Raw genomic sequence first — 19,080 nt, 5'->3', positions numbered from 1 at the left:
CATTCCTTTCAACGGGTCCGCAAAAAATGCAGACAGCAACACCATGTGCTATCCGCATCCGTATGTTCGTTCTGTAGCCCCGCAAAAAAAATATAACATGTCCTATTCTTGTCTGTTTTAGGCATTGTTACAATGGATCCACAAAAGAAAAAAAAGAAAATAGATGGCATACAGAGGTCATCCGTTTTTTGTTTTTTTTTGCGGATCCGCAATTTGCTGACAGCAAAACAAATAGTCGTGTGCATGTAGCCTAAAACTGGTTAGTTTTTTTCGGTATTGAGCTCCTGTGACAGAACTCAATACCGGAAGACAAAAACACTAGTGTGAAAGTACCCTAAAAACACAGCAGATTTCTTTTAAGTTTAGTTTTTGAGTCTAGTTTAGTTTTCCGACATGACTTCAGAAAAATACTGCAATTTGATATGCATATAGTATGTTTTAGCCAAAAGCAAACTTTATAAGCAATGTATGAATACAAATCAAAGCCATAAAAACATTCTACAAGACTATAATTTCAATTAAAATTCAAATGACGGCGGCGTTAACAGCTGTGATATTTCACCTCGTGCGGAGGACATTCCTGCCCTGCATGGGAATGCTGCTTTGCAGAGCAGCCTTAAAAGGTCGCTTGAAGGTTACCAGCCTCCATCTAGAAGACCCGGGATGCTGCATCCCATGAAGCCCTGCTGTATTTACAGCAAACCAGCAGCAGCTGAAGAAACATCCCCGGAAAAGCTTGGTATTTACTCAACTATAGTCTTGACCCCCGAGTGCCCCCCACCTGGTAATTCCTGCACTGAAGTAAATCAGAGAACCATAAGGCTTCGCCAAAAGCAATCCTTTTATGAGAAAAAATGTGCAAGTCACACTAGAGGTGAACATGGTCTACTGCTGGCCATAAACATCAGATTATTCTGACTGGCTGAAGATGGAAACATGAAGCTCGAAGCATCAGCTTCTCTCCTGAATCAACATATTTGTAATGGAGTCTGGGCCCAACAACAGGACAGCAGCAATCCTATGGTCATGGGCTTATGGCTAGGTAGACCAAGTCCAGTCAGTCGGGAAAAATTCAAAGATAGACCAAATCCAAGGATGGAAAGTAACCAAATTGCATATTTTCCAAGGCTCAACAAAAAATCTTGACAACTCTATGAAGCTCCTGAGCTCAATTGGTATCTGCTCCAAGAATAAATTTTTACGGTAGTCGTAAGACAAGACAAGACACCTACCATACAACTACCAGAAGTATGCCAATAAGTACCACCAAGAATGTTTACATAGAGGCCGACTGGATGAGACTGAGTAATGTGACTATATAAACTTGTCCTCCAAGTGGAGATATCGAGACGGTAGAGGTGTAAGGGCTCAGGTACATGGTCATTACAGATCAATAATACAACTCCTATAGCCTGGTATATATGAGCCCAAAGTGTACCATGGTGTGTCTCCGAAATTGTAGCAAGTACATGGTCAATAATACAACGATGGCCTAGTACATATAGGAGCATAGAGTACTGTGATGTGCCTCCAAAACTGTGGCATGATCAGTAGATGTATTATGGAGGCATTCTCCCCTAGAATGGAGTTCCTTGGCGAAGCACCAAATAAATGGCACATGTAGTGCATATAGATCATTATTCTGACCTATGGGAAGTCTGTGTGCCGTCATATTATCCACACAGCACTGCCCTATGGTGATGTACTGTATACATACACAGACTCTACGCACACATTTATAAAAGCTCAGTAAAGAAAACAGTAGAATAAATAAACAAGTCATTTGGCTCAAAAATTTTCATCTCCATTTGCAGGACAGTTTATGCTCCACCCCAATCTGACCAAGAACACGCCAACACCACCTATGAAAAACGTTCACACTCTATAGGGGTGATTTTCTTTTAACAATCCCAAGAAAACAAGAGATCCTGGGACATGAGAAGTTAAGAACTATTTTTGAAGGCGTTCTGCAGCTTCATAGCTGTGTGGTTTCATTGCCACAGCAGAACAGCCAATGGGTGGGGTACAGTGTTTTGGAGCACTGCCGATCAGATATTGATGGTCTATACTGAGGATGATTCATCAATATTAAAGTACCGGATACCCCTTTAACTTCTGCAAATTCCCATGTTTCCTTTTTCAGCATTAAACGGACATTTGTCAACCATCCACAGGATAGGTAATAAGTGTCTGATCGTTGGGGGTCTGATTACTAGACCCTAACTGATCAACAGGGGTCCCAGGCATCTTCTGCTCATTTCTTGAATGGAGCGAGCGTTGGATCATTCAATCAATGTGATGCTAAAGGAAAGAGCTGAGCTCTGTGCTCCACAGTCCCATAGACTTTAAACAGAGCTGCACCTCACGTGCTTGACTGGTTCTCTATTCAGACTCCTCATTGTGGTCATCAAATGAGAAATAGGGGCACGGGACCACCAATTCTAGTGACTGTTCTAGGTCCTGGTAATAACTGTTTATTGCGGGAAAACACCTTTAAAACCAATCTCTCAAGCAGTCAGTATAAGGCTACTTTCACACTAGCGTTAATATTTTCCGGTATTGAGATCTGTCATAGGGTCTCAATACCGGAAAAAAAATGCTCTCGTTTTATCCCCATTCATTGTCAATGGGGACAAAAAGTAACGGAACAGAACGGAGTGCTCCAAAATGCATTCCGTTCCGTTCTCATACTGGAGAGCAAACCGCAGCATGCGGCGGTTTGCTTTCCGTCCTTGGATGCGGAGAAAGACGGATCCGTCATGACCCACAATGCAAATCAATGGGGACGGATACGGGTCTTGGGTATGTTAAAGATAATACAACCAGATCCGTTCATAACGGATGCAGATGGCTGTATTATTAGTAACTGAAGCGTTTTTGCTGAAACCTGCCGGATTCAGCAAAAACGCTAGTGTGAAAGTAGCCTAAGGTGACATACGTACACACTTTAGTGTTAATGGTTACGAAAAACACGAGCAGACCTCATCCGAGGATAGTAGGAAACCAAAAACGGGCTCCGCTCCCTTCATATATGGCTTGTGTCTTCTAATTCTCTTCATAAGGCAACTAAAAAGAAATGTTAAATGCATGCAGCTCTGTATGTCTTTTACATTAACACGCGACGGGGGATTTGTAGGAAATTACTCATGCTGTTATTATGTCGTATTTTCTGCTGCAGCCCTTTGGAAAATCACCAGTCCTTTAAATGAGAGCAGTCCAAGTCTTAGGGGACCGGGCCACACCTTACAGCAAGAAGCCAGGGACTACACTGCCACGAGACTGATCGGAGAGCAGAACAGCCTCCATCCCTGCAATTCCTTTAAAGGGTTTCTGTCACCCCACAAAACTCTTTTTTTTTTTTTTGGGATAGTTATATTCCTTATAGCGCGATATAGGAGAATATAATGGTCTTACTTACTTTCATGCGGCCGTTTCTTTAGAAAACGAAGTTTTATAATATGTAAATGAGGGCTCTACCAGCAAGTAGGGCGTCTACTTGCTGGTAGCCGCAGCAGAAAACCGCCCCCTCGCCGTGTTGATTGACAGGGCCAGCCGTGATCTCCTCCTCCGGCCGGCCCTGTCAGTATTTCAAAAATCGCGCGCCTCTGTTCATTCGGCGCAGGCGCTCTGAGATGAGGAGGCTCGTCTCCTCAGCACTCCCTCAGTGCGCCTGCGCCGATGACGTCTTCTCTTTCGGTGATGTCATCGGCGCAGGCGCACTGAGGGAGTTCTTCTGTCAAATGTGCCAGAATCCCTAAAGGAGGTCCATGGTGTAACTTTACCATACTCGCCAATGGCTTGCCCAATAATTCATTTTATTTTGTGTGGGCGTGCCCTTTTCAGGCCTGCCTCTTTGAAGAACACCCTACCCACTCTGTGCACCGGGCTGTATCTAATGCTGCAGAAACCTGGGGCCACATACAGTTAAAGGGAACCTGTCACCGGGATTTTGGGTATAGAGCTGAGGACATGGGTTGCTAGATGGCCGCTAGCACATCCGCAATACGCAGTCCCCATAGCTCTGTGTGCTTTTATTGTGTAAAAAAAATACATATGCAAATTAACATAAAAGAGTAATATCTTACTTGTGCGACCAGAAAAGAGTCATATTTTCAAGACTCATCTCAGGTTAATTTGCATATGTATCAAAATCGGTTTTTATACACAATAAAAGCACACAGAGCTATGGGGACGGAGTATTGCCATCTAGCAACCCATGTCCTCAGCTCTATACCCCAAAATCCTGGTGACAGGTTCCCTTTAAGTAAATGGAGGGCTACTTTCCAGGATAAGGCCGGAGGTATGCCAAATTTTCCGGGAGGTCTCTCCTCTTTCCGGGAACCTCCCAGACTTTCCGGGAGAGCTGGCAAGTATAAACTATGTATATTAGAAAATTGTCAGAGTTCCTATTCTAGAAAATAATAAAATAAAATGGAATAATCACTTCACAGAAAAATATACATTTAGCAAATGAAAGATAGTTCTTTCTTCCTGCTGGGATCCATAACAACAATGGTCACTGCCATGGTAACAAACTGGGAATAATGTATGAAATAAATAAAACCAAAATCCTAAAAAAAATATATAATAAAAAAATAAATAAAGTAGCTGTCCTAAGCAAATAATCAAATTGCTTCTTTAATTTCCTAATCTGCACTACAGAAATGAAAGTTGACATCCGATTGGCTACTATGGGGAACACATCACATTGATTTGTGGAACCCTATTTGTATTTCCCAGCTGTATTACGGCCTTATTTTTTTCACACCTATATGAAGGCCGCCATAGAACTGCATGCTGCATGAGCAATCTACGGTATACTGTTTCTTATCTGCGCCAAAAACCTGAAAAATTTTAAATGCAATTTTCTATTAAAATAAACACTCATTGGTTAAAAAGAAAAAAAAAAAAAGTGTAAAAAAAACAAACCCAAAAATACCATAATGATGAAGGCCCAATATGTATGGGTGCAACGGAGCTAGTATGAAAAAATGACACTGCATGAACACTGCCGATGAGTTAGATTTATAAAAAAATTAAATAAAATCAATAAACCATTCTTGTCATAATTCAATTTATCAACTTTCCATTACACTGTCATCTACACCAAGGCCATACTGGTATCACATGTTCCCAGATGGAATAATCAGCTTCTCACATTTACTAATCCAATATACAATCTCATATTACTAATGTGACCTACCCAACATAAAGGCGGAATGTAAGTACGGCTGGAAACTTCATCTAATACCCTGCACTGGAGAACAGGTCCAGTTATATAACACATGACCCATGCGGTATTTCTGTATACTGATCACCACAAAGCTGATAAACTTATGCTCAATAGACAAGGAGGAACGGTCACTTATTCTCTGCGCGGATTTCATAACGCAGAACCTACACAGAAAACATCTTCGATACAAGGGAAAGTCATTTTCTACACCTTCACCTTACATAGCACTGCGCCCAGAGATGGAATCGGGAGATTTCTCAAAGTCCTTAAAGGATAAATGTCATATTTTTATTTTATTTGCTAGTTTATTAGAGCTGGGTATGTATACCCGAGTTAGTCTGTCAATGATTGTCAAAAGATCTGTAATTACCTTATAATAACAGCTTTCATTAATGTTCTCTGTCCCTTTCCACTGCTCCCTTAAAAGATCGTTGCTATGGCTCATCTGTCTCCCAACTTAATGTAAACAGAAGACAGAGGGGCCTGCATTAGGCTTCAGAGTGAGGAGGCGTGTCTCTCAGTAATCCAATCTGATTGGCTGGCAGGAAGCTGCTGGCTACAGCAAGTGTGTATGGAAGTAAGGGAAGGCAGTTTTGGCCTCAGAGAACTGGCAGAGGAGGCATCTTGAGAAGATCCTCATATTGTAGGATTCAAGACAGCCGTAACTAAGGGGAAAACTCAAGGAAAACAGTGGTAAGTGAAGAAACTAAAGATTGCTTTATGCATAATGCTGCTGCAGCAGTGACATATGCTAAAATTGATTTTTTGATGAAAACATGACAGTTACCCTTTAACCCTTAAGGGACGTTCACACCCCGGCTTTTACAGTGGAATTGTGTCGAGAATGTGTCCCTTCTTGTCGCAGCCGAGCTCTGCGATTGTCAGCGCTGACTCCCATTGAGATGTATGGGAGGTAGAAAGGACACAGACAGTTTTTAGCGGCATTCTGGCGCGGCTGTCCGTGAAAAAATTACTTCGTTAAAATCCGTTCTGCGAATGAAAACTCTGCACCGCTATTTGTGGCAAAACTGGATGTAATCAACAAGCAGGCTTGCCATGGTTTTATGGTTCACTACTGAGGAAATGGATATGATTTTTCCCTACCACAACATTACATGGCGGTCACACACTTTAAAACGTGATCAATTTTGAGGAAAGGCTTTCCAATCTCACAGGACAAAATTCAACCCTGTCCGTGGCACTACAATACAGCTCCCACGTGTCTGGGTAAGGCCTCATGCACATGACCGTTGTTTTATTCCGTGTCCGTTGTTCCGTTTTTCGTGATTTCACCATTGACTTTCAATTGGTCCGTTGAAAACTCGGCTAATGCACCGTTTGTCATCCGCGTCCGTGATCCGTGGTTCCAGTCCATCAAAAAAATATAACCTGTCCTATTTTTTTCATGGAAAACGGTTCGCGGACCCATTTAAGTCAATGGGACCATGAAAAAACGCAGAGGCACACAAGATTGTCACCCGTGTCCGTGTCCATTTTTCTCCTATCATTTGCATGGCAAACTTGACTTAGACTTTTTTTTACTTTTCTTCATGTCTGGTGATCCTCCAAAAATAAAGGAAGACACACGGAAACAAAAACGGATCACGGAACAACGGAACCCCATTTTGCGGAACGGAACACAACAACGGTCGTGTGCATGAGGCCTAAGACCACAGGTAGGGAATTTGTTCTGCTGTGATCTTCTCCTGAAAGCAGGAGGATGCTGGGAGTCGGACCACCGCCGATCTGATACTGAGGACCTATCCTATGGAAGTCCTGGAGAAAACATTTATATGGTCATTTATCAAACTGGTGTAAAGTAGAACTGTCTTAGTTGGCCATAGCAACCAGATTCCCCCTTTCATTTTGGACAATGAAAGGCAGAATCTGATTGTTTGCGATGGGCGAGTAATCAAGTTCTACTTTACGCCATTTTAATAAAATGACCCCATTTGCATACTTTTTCCCATGGTGCATTGCCCATAAAAATGAATGAGAACAGTACCACCTGATATACGTCAATGAAAAACTAACACGCATATCTAAAGTGCTATACGAATCGGCGCTCGTTTGCACTGACCTATTACACAGGTCGTGCACTGTGAAGAGAGGAGGAACAATTGTACCACAGTCGTTCCCCCCCCCCCTCATTCCGCTCTACTGATTATCAACAACATGCCTCCGATTACATCGGGAGATGTGCCGCCGATAATTGGGTATCTTTAATTCGGATGAGGACTATCGGGACCGGTGTTCCTGTGAACGCTTGCTAATGATAATTGTCCTTGAAAATCACCCAGAGAGGGCTCTGACTCCGAGGAAAAGTCAGATCTAAGGATCTAATTGCATACTAGTGTGCAGGGCGGAAGTGCAAGCTGCTGACATCGAGCAGACAGCACTGAGCGGATACAGGGAAAGGAATGCATTAGGAAAGGCAGCAGTAGATGCGTGGCTCTCCTCCGTAATCTCATGCACTTAGCCTGTTTCACATCACTGACAGATACATACAATAATAACCAGGAAATGGATGAGCCGCCCTTCTCCGTCAGGCCGTTCAAGGGGTTTTGTCATAAGATAAGGCCTAATCACACCCCATCTATAGGCCCACTGGTCATCTGCTATGGGGGAAAACTCTGGCCAGAGAATCCTTCTCGCGGCAAAAACAGAGCAGGGGCCGGAAGCCATACTTGTGGCAATCAGATGATCATCATGCTGGATTCAATTTAAAAGAGGTTGTCTCTAGTGTTGAGCGAACTTGTGTTTCAAGTTCGGCATACAAGGTTCGGGTTATCGAAGAATTCAGTTATGGATTTCGCTACCACAGACCGTAACCTATGGTCCGTGGTAGCGGAATCCATAACGGAATTCTTCGATAACCCGAGCCTTGTACGCCGAACTTGAAAACACAAGTTCGCTCAACACTAGAGACAACCTCTTTTAAATTGAATCCAGCATGATGATCATCTGATTGCCACAAGTATGGCTAAACACTAGTTGTCTCTGATGAGAGATTACCAATATGGCCGCCACTGTACCTAGCCCATTAGTTATAGTCTAGGTAGGTTTCTAGTTCCGTATTGTGTGGCTATATGGAAATAGGACATTCATTTTTTGACAGTTACTGCGATTCTCGGAAGTGAATGGAGAGAGAGCTGCACACATCCAGTGTCCCCTCCCCATTCATTCTCTGCCTGGATGTAGAGGCCACCTTACCAGGTGCGTCAGGGACTCCACACATGTGTAGGAGTCGGACCCCCAGCTATCAGACATTTATGGCACATCCTGTGGGAACAACCCCTTTAACAGAAGTTTATATTGAAATAAATTGAAGGCCAGGTCACCACTGCACTCACTGGATAATAGCATTAGTTACTAAGGCTACATTCACATCTCCAGCATGTAACTCTGGTAGTCTGTTCTAGCAGAGGAACAGGTTACTGGAGTTACCGTACCCGACATAGTCAGACACCGCTAAACACCACTGGTATCCCATTGACTATAATGGGATCCGATGGGGACCCAGCATAAATGCTGGCATCCCGAAATCCTATCATAGTCAACAGGGGTCCGGCAGTGTCTGGCTATGCCAGATACAGTAACTCCAGTAGTCTATTCCTCTGCCAGAACAGACTGCTGGAGTTAAGCATCATGCACACGTCCGTGAGATACCGGCCTGGATTCCTGCTGAGTGCAGAAGCGCACGGCATCATTGGTTGCTATGACGCCAGGCGCTTCGTGGCGCCGCTGATGTACAGTAATACACTCGTATGATCTATACGAGTGTATTACTGTACAGCGGCAAGAAGCGCACAGCGTCATAGCAACCAATGACGCCGTGCACTCAGCAGGAATCCAGGCCGGTATCTCACGGTCCGTGTTCCACGGACGTGTGCATGAGGCTTTAGGTGCCGCAAATGTGAACCTATCCTAAGGCTTAAATCATTAGCAACCAGCAATTAAAACCCCAAACCAGCCAAGTTTACAAGTTTACATAAAAATGATGAGGGATAAATATGGTAGTGAAGTCACCATGAGCCAGTTCATAGATGGTCAGCGAACATCTTATTATTGACCTGTGCCTCCAACATGAGAAGGCAAGAGATACAGTTCTCAGGGAGTAAATGCACCTCCAGCATTATAAAAATGGCCTCTAATGGTACGAAACATTAAAACCTTAAAGAGAATGGAATAATTCCAAGACTGCACTGGTCCAGTCCCAAGTGCACCTTCAAGATATTTCAAGTCTCGCACAAACTTGCCATCCTCAATAAATGCAATCAATATGCAGAGCTGAACTTCTGATGTGACCACATCAAACACCACAGATGCCTACAGCTGCTCCTCAAACAAATATTCGCAGGAGTCCTTCAGCCATGGTATGTTCATGACAGCAATGACAAGAACTTAGTGCGGAAGTCCTCCTTCACACATCATTTCAATGAGACAATCAGCTTTATCTGTAAAATCAATGCATAACATTGCCAAGGATACAAAGAAATCATTTTCTGGAAACCTGTGACAACAATATAAAACCAATGCATCAGAATTGTATCCCCAAGGCTCTGACCTCATGCACACGACCGTATTTTGTTTCCGTGTCCGATCCGTTTTTTTTGCGGACAGGATGCGGACCCATTCATTTCAATGGGTCCGCAAAAAACTTGGACAGCACACCGTGTGCTGTCCGCATCAGTATGTCCGTTCCGTTGCTCCGCAAAAAAAATAGTGCATGTCCTATTTTTTTCTAGTTTGCGGACAAGTATAGGCATTATTACAATGGATTCCCAAAAAAAAAACGGATGCCATACGGAACGTCAGCTGTTTTTTTTGCGGATCCGCAATTTGCGGACCGCAAAACACATACGGTCGTGTGCATGTAGCCTAAAATAAGGCCTCATTCACACGTCAGTGTTTTGGTCATTGATTTCAATCAGTGATTTTGAGCCCAAACCAGATGTGGCTCTAACACAGAACAGGAGCAGATCTTTCCCTTATACCTTATGTCTGTGGAGGCTCCATTCCTGGTTTTGGCTCACAATCACTGATGGTAATCACTGACCAAAACACTGATGTGTGAATAAAGCCTTAGAATGAGCCACCACAACCTGTTGTTCAGCCCTTCACAAGTGATGACCCATCCTCAGGATAGGCCACCATTATCAGTGGGGGTCAACACTACACACCCCCACCGATCAGTTGTTCTATAGTAGCTCCAACGCTGGAACTACATGTCTGTCCATTGTGCCATGGACATTACTGGTTACTGCAGTGCTGCTGTCACTGAAGTAACTAATAACCAGTGGACAGAGCTAGGTAGTTCTGGTGTCACAGCTACTATTGGTGGTGGTGAGGGGTGTCAGACCTTATATGATCAGATAGTAATAACCCTTCCTGAGGCCTCATGCACACAAACGTATTTTCTTTCCGTGTCCGTTCCGTTATTTTTGCGGCCCGTGTGCGGAACCATTCATTTCAATGGGTCTGCAAAAAAAAACAAAAAAAAACGGAAGGTACTCCATGTGCATTCTGTTTCCGTATGTCCGCAGTGCAAAAAAATAGAACATGTCCTATTATTGTCCGTGTTACGGACAAGAATAGGACTGTTCTATTAGGGGCCAGCTGGTCCGTTTTTGCGGACCGCAAAATACATACGGTTGTGTGCATGAGGCCTGAGGCTAGGCCATCATTTGTAAAGGGTTGGACAATCCCTTTAAGGGGGAATTGCAGATTCAGGGGCAAGCTAACAATCCACCGGATCCACCTGAAAGAACTTACTTCCCAGATCCCGCGCCGCCGCTACAGTTCTCTCTGTAAGGCTCTGATTATCCGGTTGCAGCAGTGACCTCATGTCAACAACAGTTGACAGCTGCAGCCAGGTAAATAGAGCTGTTATGGGAGAAGCAGAGGGGAGTAGTGGGATCTGTGAGGTAAGAACTTTCCTGTATGTTTTCTCCTGAAACTGAAAAACCCCTTTAAGCTTTAGGCCCATTTAACGCAGTCAGTATTTTGCATCTGTATTTATAAGCCAAAACCAGGAGTGGAACATACAGAGAAGATTATAACAGCAAAATGCACACCTCTACCATGGTTTGGACCCAATCCTAGTTTTGGCTTACATATATTGATAGTGTCAGTGTAAAAGTGACCTAATCTAACATCTTATTTAGTTTATATATGGCAGGCCAGATTTAGAGGCGGCCCAAATATTGCTCAATATATCACTCTCATAGTTTACACAGGGCACCCATGGGCTTCTCTGGGGTCTGACTACTCCGCCATATAAAAGGACTTCATACAACTAGGACCTTTAGGGGAACTAACCTGTCCCACAAGTCCATTACCAATATAGATAAATGGATCATGCACTGGAGCCCTGGGCATGAACTGTACACCGTCTATAGTGCTAGGGACAGGAGCAGCTTTTCCTGACCTTCCAAGGTAGAGATTGATTCCTTCTCCAAGTCAGTTTTTAAAGTCTGAAATAATTTCTAAATGGCAGACAGCTAATGAATAATATATAGGAGTAACATCATTTCCAATATCCTGTCTAGAAACCTGATGTCTAAGCAAGAGATGCACATGATATTTGATTGTCTTAGAAGGTCAAAACCAGGAGCGTTTTCTCCAGCCATTAGGGTCCATATGCATGTGTGCGCAACCACCGCTACACAAAGATCATACATAATGCCCTGTTTGCGGACCTACATACATAGTAGCATCCATTATATACCGGATAGTCCGAACATAAGTCTACAGGACAAAAGCAAAAGTTGGACAAAGATCTCAAAGAGTGCAGTAAAATCCTAAGATTTCAACAAATATCATTATCCGGAACACGTCCCGTCTCCAGCGCCCAATACAAAATGCGGCTGTACACATCAGATAGAAGTTGGACATCAACATCTGGTGAACGATCATTGCGCCTACGCGCCCATACTCGTTCTAGTCATTCAAACTGACCATACATGTTTAATAGAAGCGGGCGATGTACAAAAGATCTTCCCAGGAACGTTCTTTCCAAAAAAAGATCTTTCTTCTATGAACAATCTTTCTTTAAACAAAAAATCTTTTGCCGGACTATTGGATGAAAATTTCAAACACAGTCAACTTCTTTCAGATGATGGCGGTCTGTCATCAATAGGCTAGAATGATCGTTCGCTGTTAAATTTTACCCGATAAATGATGGTTTTGGTTGAAATCACTTGTTTCAATCAACTTTAGGCTAATGTCTATGGGCACCTCAACACCGAGTATTCTCAATTTGTTTGGTGCAGGTACATTGAATACACTGGTGTTCGTTTATCTCAAGATAATTACCTATAAAAAATCATTTGTAGTCAAAATGCAGTTTTACAAAACCACTGCAAAAATGTGAAGCCGCAACGTGTGAATATATTCTTGTGACAGGGGTTGGTGCAGATGCACGTGGACGTTGCAGCTTCTGCCCGCACCCTATGTAGGGAGGGCTTTAAACTTATAGCAGGTGTAACAGAGTTAAGAAAGCTGTAAACATTTCTCTGAACACCACCAGATTCAGCCTGGCACTGTTTTTAGGAGCTCCGTCACACAATGAAGTTATGTTTCATGCCATGCTGCAAACTCCAATGGCATACCTTAGAGCTGGCAGTGAATTTCCACTAGAATCCTCTCATAGGATTGCTTAATACCGTCAGTGGACTGTGGGTGACATAAACAGCACGGGTGGCCCATAGCGCGGCAACCGCCCAGCTGGGTGGCCCATAGCGCGGCACCCGCCCAGCTGGGTGGCCCATAGCGCGGCACCCGCCCAGCTGGGTGGCCCATAGAGCGGCACCCGCCCAGCTGGGTGGCCCATAGAGCGGCACCCGCCCAGCTGGGTGGCCCATAGAGCGGCACCCGCCCAGCTGGGTGGCCCATAGAGCGGCACCCGCCCAGCTGGGTGGCCCATAGAGCGGCACCCGCCCCGCTGGGTGGCCCATAGCGCGGCAACCGCCCCGCTGGGTGGCCCATAGCGCGGCAACCGCCCCGCTGGGTGGCCCATAGCGCGGCAACCGCCCCGCTGGGTGGCCCATAGCGCGGCAACCGCCCCGCTGGGTGGCCCATAGCGCGGCAACCGCCCAGCTGGGTGGCCCATAGCGCGGCAACCGCCCAGCTGGGTGGCCCATAGCGCATATTAGCTGATCAGCCAATTCAACGTGCCTTGGCCAAGATTATAGTCTAAATACAAAGCCAAAGAGAATTATCTATAAATAGTATAGATATACAATATACCGCTATATGGCGGTCTATATCTTCCTAAATGCAACGCTTATGCATGTCATCCTTGCTCTTCATACCGACGCAATGAAAGTTGTGCCAGGAATTCCATACATCCTGACACGCCTGGGAACTACGCCGTGCATCCACCGCCTCGACATATGCATGCCCCTCACATTCCTACAATACAATTAAACAGGTGCAGAATTCCCAAGTTTCCAAGCGGCCGGTCAAATCCAAAGGCTCTCCACAGTCTTGAGCGGAGACCTTGGTGCAATCAGCTCTTACTTGGCACCTTGTCAACAACAACAACTTCACGCAATTATGCCAAGACCTTTAGATGTAGGATGGAATACGTGCCTGTTAATTATGGATGCGGACAATAAGCCTATAGAAAACGTTAGCGTCAAACGAACAATAATAAGTTACTTTTGACGCAAACTCTTCCGGAAGTAAAGGGGTTAATGTCCCAGACCTCGGGTCTGAACGCATCTCCATCTGACCGCATTAAATCTGCAGAACTGTAATTAACCACCCCCGGTGTCTTCATCACAGGGCACCATGACAAGTGCACCCAGCTCCAAATATTACAGCCGTAAATCAAGTGGAGGGCTGCAATAAACATCCTCCCGTCCTGGGGTGGGGTTGGACTGGGCACAATGGCATATGCCCATGTAACAGTGGGTTTGTCCGTTTGCTGCATAGTGCTGCATCATCCTCAGCCTCCGCGCATGTAAAACTCTCACACTGCACTGAATGTCAGACGCTCAGGTGGCTCCTTCCCAGACAAATACTTTGCGGAGGATTTTCATCTCTCACAATCGGCGCCCGCCTTGCCAGGGAAGGTGCCAACCCCAGCGCCTGCGGGGCACCTTGCAGAGGCTCCAGCGCATGTTGTACCTTGCACATTATACCAGGGGAGATGTCACCCTGAGCATGGGGGGGGGGGGGCGTATAGATGTGGACCTCCACAGGGCACTACTGGCCACCTGTTCAGACGTAAAGCTGACGACATGGTGGCACAAATAATAAGGAATACGACCTGGGCAATAAACGGTGACACCAAGGCATTGTAAAAATAAAAATAATAATCATGAACTCAACAAAAATATATATATATATATATATATATATATATATATATATATATATATATATAATAAAATCACCTCTTTGCTTTGCCCTATTATATAAGCGGTGAGGTGTGTGGGCACCCCATGGGCACCAGCCTCCTCCATGCACCAGGACCACGCCTGTCCCGTTATCCCTGGCTCTCCTTGAGATTCTCATTATTACACCCACCAGCAGACCAAAGCCCCTTCCCCAGGGGGCACCTACGAGCGGTCGGGGGCCCCACAAGCCCCTCCTTGCCATCTTCTTCCCTTGTCATGGATGGGGAGCAGAGGAGGGAGACTGTTCTGCTGCAATGCAATGATGCAGAGCGCCCAGCCCTCCCCTGCCCATCATTCCCAATGCAAAACGAAGCCCAAACCCAGCTCCAGCATCTGCACAGGTCTGTCTATGGCGTGCTGCTGCCCCCCTCTACCAGCAGCTTCCCCGCCATCCTCCCCTCCCCCCTCTGCCAGCAGCTCCCCCGCCATGGTAAGGCAGAATAACGGGGCTCTGTCTGGAGCTATTACCTGGAATGCCCGGGAGTGTGGAGCCTGCAGGACGGCAGCCGCCTGAGCACCGAGCAGGGATGAAATGAAGGGAGTGGACTGGAGGAATCCGCAGCCTCAGACACAGCAACAGCTGCACTGATTCTTCCCGGAGAGGGGCGGGGAAGAGCCAGCGCCACAGCGACCTCAGCAGGAGACTGAGAGGCACAGCAGCCACCCTGCCCTGCGCTGAGGAGAAAGCCCCGCCCCCTCTCCAAGTCCATCATCGTCTCCATCAGCAGCGGCGGCTCCACCCATCCCCCCACTGCCCGGGCACTGCATCCTCATTTCTAGGCTGCTGCACCACCTCTTGTACATTTAGCACGTCGTTCTAATGCGAGCCTTTCAAGTCTCCTTGTAGTAGTATACCCCGCCTGTATTTGACTAGATTGTGTTTTATATTATATTTGTCTTCTATATTCTACTTTCACACTTGCGTTAACGTTTTCCAGTATTGAGTCCAGTCCTCGGGGCTCAATGCCGGAAAAAAAACGCATCAGTTTTGTCCTAATGCATTCTGAATGGAAAGCAATCCGTTCAATATGTATCAGGATGTCTTCCAGTTCCATTGAAATGTATTAATGCCGGATCCTGTATCAAGTGTTCATGAAATTACCGCACTGACGGATCCGGTTTTCTGATCTGCGCATGCGCAGACCTTTAAAAATGGGGGGAAAATACTGGATCCGGTTTTCCAGATAACACTGGAGAGACGGATCCGGTATTTCAATGCATTTGTCAGACGGATCCGGAAACAAATGATATCCGTTTGCATACTGATTTTTCGGATCTGGCAGGCAGTTCCGGCAACGGAATTGCCTGCCGGATTCTTCTAACGCTAGTGTGAAAGTACCCTTACTTTGTTATATCAGATTCTGGGAAAGCTGGGTGTTGGAATGGCACGCTCCTGTTGTAGGAGGACTGTAGGCGAGCTGGGTGATAAGTTCACATGGCGTAGCGGAAACGTGACAGATTTTACATCCAGATTTGCACAGGTAAAAGCCCATTATACAGCACCAGGTATGTGGATGACATATCGCCACACGCCACATGCATTCATTTTTCCGCACAGAAAATGATCCGCAATGTGTATTTTTTTTAATATCTGCAGCGTGCCAATTTCATTTGCAGATTTTTCCTATTGACTTCTATGGGGAATTAAAAATCCCCAATAAAATATACAAGCGGCCATATTGCTGTGGAGTACCCACGGATCAGGATCCATGTGGAATTATCTTCCTGTCAAAATGGCAGACACAGTGGTGGAACCCCACAGGCCCCGTTGTAAATCAGCGGGGCCCATCATACGTTGGTTCCTATGACAGAAGAGTAAAAAAATCTCAGCAGAAGTGTGAACAGAGCCTTAGGCTAGTTGCACACTAGCGTTTAGGTCCCGGCAGTGGTTTTCTTCCATCCGATTCTTGGCATATTTTCAGGGTTGCGGCCAGATTTCTTATAGTTAATGGGGATGGTCAAGCTTCCGGCAATGCCCGAATGCAGAGAGATCCGACCGGCTGTTCCCTGCCCGAACCTAAACACTAGTGTCCAACTGGCCTTAAAGGGGTTGTCCAGGTTCAGGGACCTTTTGGCCACGGTCTCCACTCATAACCCTCCGGTTTAATGGGGGACGTGAAGCATGGAGGACAAGTCACCGCTGCAGCCAATCATTGGCTGCAGTGGCAACATGACCCCCCCACGCCTTTTAACCAGATATTTATGAGTGGGGACTGGATGAGCCAGAACACAGCGGCAGGAAGCATGTAAGTATGCCTTTCTCCGCATCCCCAGCATCATGGGGAGGTTAGGGAACCTGAACCTGAACAACCCCTTTGAAGGGTATCTGTCAGCAGATTTGCACCTATGATACTGGCTGACCTGTTACATGTGCGCTTGGCAGCCGAAGGCATCTGTGTTGGTCCCATGTTCATATGTGCCCGCATTGCTGAGAAAATGATGTTTTACTATATACAAATGAGCCTCTAGGAGCAACGGGGGCATTGCCATTACACCTAGAGGCTCTGCTCTCTCTGCAACTGCAGCGCCCTCTGCACTTTGATTGACAGGGCCAGGGAGTGTAAACGTCATCACACCTGCCTGGCCCTCTCAATCAAAGTGCAGAGGGCGCTGCAGTTGCAGAGAGAGCAGAGCCTCTAGGTGTAATGGCAATGCCCCCGTTGCTCCTAGAGGCTCATTTGTATATATTAAAACATCATTTTTATCAGTAAATGTAGTAGTACATTTCAGCTGTCCAAAGTAATGAAATGGCCTGATGTTTGCCCCCCTCCTGCCTCCAAGTGCCTTTTCCAGTCCCCCATCCTCCTATTTGCTATAATGTAGTTCCTCCTGAGAGGAGTCCTGCACATGTCCTCACCATCCAGTAGGAGACAGCACCCACCAGCACTGAGCCCCTTTAGTCTGTCTCTATGGTAGGTACGCCCATAGCAACCAATCAGATCACTACTTTCACTTCAAAATGAGCTCTGAGAAGATGAAATCTGGAAGTGACTCCGGTTGCTATAGGCAACACTGCCATTTTTGTGGATAACCACCATTGGAAGACAAGTCTCATAGACTTGACCGCTGATCTCCCAATCAGTGAAGGGCCCTAGAGGTGGGGCCACACCTATCAGCCATCTTGTGGATAAGCCATGAATGTCTAAGAACAGTATACCCCATTAAAGTGTACAGTACTTGGTGGCTTCATGTTTCAGTACTGTGGAAAAAGGTACCCGGGTGTAAACCTTACAGACATAGGAGTAAAGGACACGGGGCCCCCATCGATGTCTAAGGCCGGCCATACACAGAAGGTACCTGACAGTCACCTCTACTGCTCCCCCATACACGTGCATGGTGAGCTCAGCTTGTATGCTGAATGGAGAGAAGTCAGCGGCTGCCAGAAATCTCCAGTGGTGGTTTATCTGCCCAGGAGAAAAAGGATCGGACATGTTGGTATAAAACAGCTCTATCCTCGTATCCCTTGATTTCAGTATATTGCGCAGACTAGATGGGCTAAATGGTTCTTATCTGCCGACACATTCTTTGTTTCTGCAATCAGGGGAGAGTTGGGAGCCCAAAATATGTAAGAGGATGGCTGATGCCACTTAAAATTGGCAGGTGCCCTTGATATGCATCTAATGGTGGTCATACACATTAGCTGCCACCCAAACACTGGTTTGGCCAATATCTGTTCTTTCAAACAACCCCATTCACACTTGGCCGAACATGCATGTGTTCTCTCAATAGGGAGGATGGAATAAACCGCTGCCAGGCACATGAGGACAAAAAGGATCGGGCATGTTGATATTCTCCAGTTGGGGAGAGACGAGACACCTCATACATTTGATGATGTGGCTGACATTCATCTGATGGGACTGGACTGATGAGAATGGGACTGAGCTGCTCCTAGGCCATGTCACCGATGAATGTGACATCACTTGCCCAGGAAGAGCCAGTAGTCGGACCCCCACCCATCTGATATTGATGACCTATCCTGATGAATTCCCGGAAAACCCCCTTAAGTGAAGGCCGCTGTACAAGTATTGTACATTATGGGGGACATTTACTAACATGTCTGCTGGCGCGTGATGCGCCTAAGTTATGTAGGGGCGCCAGCTTCCTTGCTGGCGTAGATTTAAGTCATTTTCTACGCCAAAAAACAGGAAAATGGTAAATGAGATCGACCAGCCTTCCCCGCCCACACCATGCCCCCTTTTTCCGCCACCTAGGAAATGTGGCGTAATGAGCAGGGAAAAGTCGCCGATTCGGCTGCAAATCCCCTTTGCGACTGAATCTGTCACAAGACTATGCCAAAAAGTGGCGTCCTTCGCTTCATAAATGACCCCCTGTCAATGTTTTTTTCTATTACAAGCATATACTCCTGATGCGGTGACCAACTGTGGTTGCTTTACTTGTCTCATAAGGCGTTAAACCCTATATGATAGTCCAGAGCTGAAT

At 45.8% G+C, this 19,080-nt stretch overlaps 1 protein-coding gene across 1 annotated transcript in view; it reads right to left on the bottom strand.

The window, feature by feature from the left end:
* The window catches only part of SPTBN1 (spectrin beta, non-erythrocytic 1), a 184,297-nt gene extending 169,047 nt beyond the window's left edge, over positions 1-15,250 (bottom strand). The window contains exon 1 of the mRNA XM_040429744.1: positions 15,109-15,250. The gene's annotated coding sequence lies outside the window, so the exon portion shown is untranslated. The remainder of the gene's footprint in view (positions 1-15,108) is intronic.
* Between the last annotated feature and the right edge of the window lie 3,830 nt (positions 15,251-19,080).

Source organism: Bufo bufo, chromosome 4 (genome assembly GCF_905171765.1).
Source record: "Bufo bufo chromosome 4, aBufBuf1.1, whole genome shotgun sequence".
Classification (NCBI taxonomy): Eukaryota; Metazoa; Chordata; class Amphibia; order Anura; family Bufonidae; genus Bufo; species Bufo bufo.
This window is presented reverse-complemented; position numbering and strand designations above follow the sequence as displayed.